The sequence below is a fragment of the Oryzias latipes genome, assembly GCF_053564925.1.
Source record: "Oryzias latipes strain Hd-rR chromosome 1 unlocalized genomic scaffold, Olatipes_Hd-rR_3.1 chr1_Y".
Lineage (NCBI taxonomy): Eukaryota > Metazoa > Chordata > Actinopteri > Beloniformes > Adrianichthyidae > Oryzias > Oryzias latipes.
Window position 1 is genome coordinate 2,636,791 of NW_027616335.1, and position 2,628 is coordinate 2,639,418.

Sequence of the window (2,628 nt, forward strand, 5' to 3'; positions counted from 1 at the left end):
TTTTCAGTCTTTCAGACTTTTAGCATGGAACTGAGGTCAAAGCCGAACTTATTGGCCTTGGATTTCTCCCAATTTATATGAGGACTGCAGTAGTCTGAACGAGGTAAACTTGCTGAGATGTTCATTCCTAGGAAGACTAGCATCTGTCTTACTATGAATTTCATATTGTATGTAATAATCTCTTGTGCTGCTCAAAGATGGACTCCAAAGTTTTTTTTCAAAATTAACCTAAATGTGGTGTTTCTCACAAAAATTGTTTTGACGTAAATCATCTTCTTTGCTTAAATATGCTTCCAGTACTTCAATTTTGTGAAGTGTGGTTACACTTGCTGATGATAGATTTGGCAAACAGTAATTGGGTACTAGTTGTGTTAATTTCTATAAAAGAATTGGACGTGTAAACAGTTTTCATGACACTTTTAAATTTGAGTTGAAAGAAATTTGAGAAATCATGTGACAATACCCTAATTAGCCATATGAGGGACACTTTGCTGGTGGATTAGACCCATACTTGGCTTCCGAAGAACTATTTTATAGCTGAGGTTGTTGTAAACCAACTTTCAAGATTGTGTTCAATATGGACATGACATCATTGTGCAACATCAGAACGTTTATCAGCCAACAATGCTGTGAGGTAAATTTCCTTATAGAGAATATGTGAACAAGGCCCAGTCATTAACCATGCTGGATGAGGTTGCTGTATATACTTAAAGAATATATTGTTGTATCCCATACTATGATCATTATTTATAAATGGCATTCATCCATTTTCTTCTCCTCATCTGGGGTAAGGTCATGGGGGCAGATGCTCAGACATTTCTCTGCCAAGCCACTTCCTTTAACGGAGTCCTGATGCATTCCCAGGCCAGCCAAGAGATGTAGTCTCACCAGCGTGTCCGGGTTTTTCCCCAGGATCTCTGCAGGTGAGAAATGCCCCAAACACTTCCCCAGGGCAGTGTCCAGGAGGCATCTGAACCAGATGCCCCAACTGCCTCAGCTGTCTCCTCTCGATTGGTAGGAGCAGCAGCTCTACTCTGAGCTTCCTCTGGGTGACAAAGTTGCTCACCTTTTCTCTAGCACCCAGATAGATAGATAGATAGATAGATAGATAGATAGATAGATAGATAGATAGATAGATAGATAGATAGATAGATAGATAGATAGATAGATAGATAGATAGATAGATAGATAGATAGATAGATAGATAGATAGATAGATAGATAGATAGATAGATAGATAGATAGATAGATAGATAGATAGATAGATAGATAGATAGATAGATAGATAGATAGATAGATAGATAGATAGATAGATAGATAGATAGATAGATAGATAGATAGATAGATAGATAGATAGATAGATAGATAGATAGATAGATAGATAGATAGAGGAAACTTTGGGCCACATGTATACCCGGGACCCTGTTTTTCAAAAATGACCCAGAGCTTACGAATGTAGTGTTGTAACAAAGGTTGACAGGTAAATTGAGGGATGGACTTTTTGGTTCAACTCCCTTTACACTACGGTGGACTGGTACAGTGACCGCAGAAAAGTGAACACCTTGCCAATCCAGTTATTGATCTCCCACTGTGATCTTTCCTCACTCATGAATAAGTCCCCAAGATACTTAACTCTTCCAGTAACTGAGACAGTAGCTTTTCACATCCACATGACATGCATATTCCAAAGAAAGAACATACAGTGGTCACTCGTTCATCGCGGGAGTGACATTCTTAAAAAAGAAACACAAAAGGGCAAATCCGCAAAGCAGGTCATTGAACTATGACCAGCCGAAATAGCTCAGTTGGGAGAGCGTCAGACTGAAGATCTGAAGGTCCCTGGTTCGATCCCGGGTTTCGGCAGCATAGGGATGTACATTTTCAACCATTTTTGGGCTGCAAATTAGCAGGTTGTGGCAGTTTAGCCAAGGCAGTAAAGCAGGTCGTCAAACAACCAAAGGGTTCCTCCCAATACAGGTCGATTCCTGCTCTCCCCAGTCAGCTGTCACCCCCTCGAATGCGGCAGCTCACTGCTCCCCCCAGGGGATGGGTCAAAATGCGGACAAGAATTTCCCCATTGTGGGGTAAAATAAACTATCACTAGATGTTTTAAGGCTGTAAAATCCATCACTACACAATACACTTTTTTCTCAGACAGACATGAATAATTTTTCACTTTTCTCTCTTCTTTAAAGTGTCACATTTCAATAGTAAATAAGTCCAGTATTAGAATGAAAAAAAGATCTGCTTGCAATCTACGATTTGTATAGATTTGGAAAGCTGTCTGCATTCTCTGCAGGAGACACTGCACCGAGTAGATTGATTGACAATGGTCTACAGCCAATCGGGATGCAAATCACCATTTTTTACATTTGTTTTCATCCTTTGTAGCAGCAGAAAAATACCAATTTCCAAACATTTTAAACCAGCATCCATTTATGACATGACACAACCTTCACTTTTGACAAGTCATTGAAGCTAGAAAAATGTCTGCTGTCTTTTAACTATATGCTTAGTTAAAAATAAAAAGTAAATCTGCAGTTAAAGGCATGAAGGTTGTTAGCTTACGGTGGAACATTAGTCCACTGGAAGCTGGCATCAGAAGCTTGGGACACTGGCCATAAATGGA

The 2,628-nt window shown here is 39.5% G+C and overlaps 1 non-coding gene across 1 annotated transcript; it reads left to right on the forward strand.

The window, feature by feature from the left end:
* The first annotated feature begins 1,789 nt into the window (after positions 1-1,789).
* trnaf-gaa (transfer RNA phenylalanine (anticodon GAA)) lies at positions 1,790-1,862 on the forward strand. Its single transcript has one exon. It is a non-coding gene; the product is annotated as a tRNA-Phe (tRNA).
* The last annotated feature ends 766 nt before the right edge of the window (positions 1,863-2,628 follow it).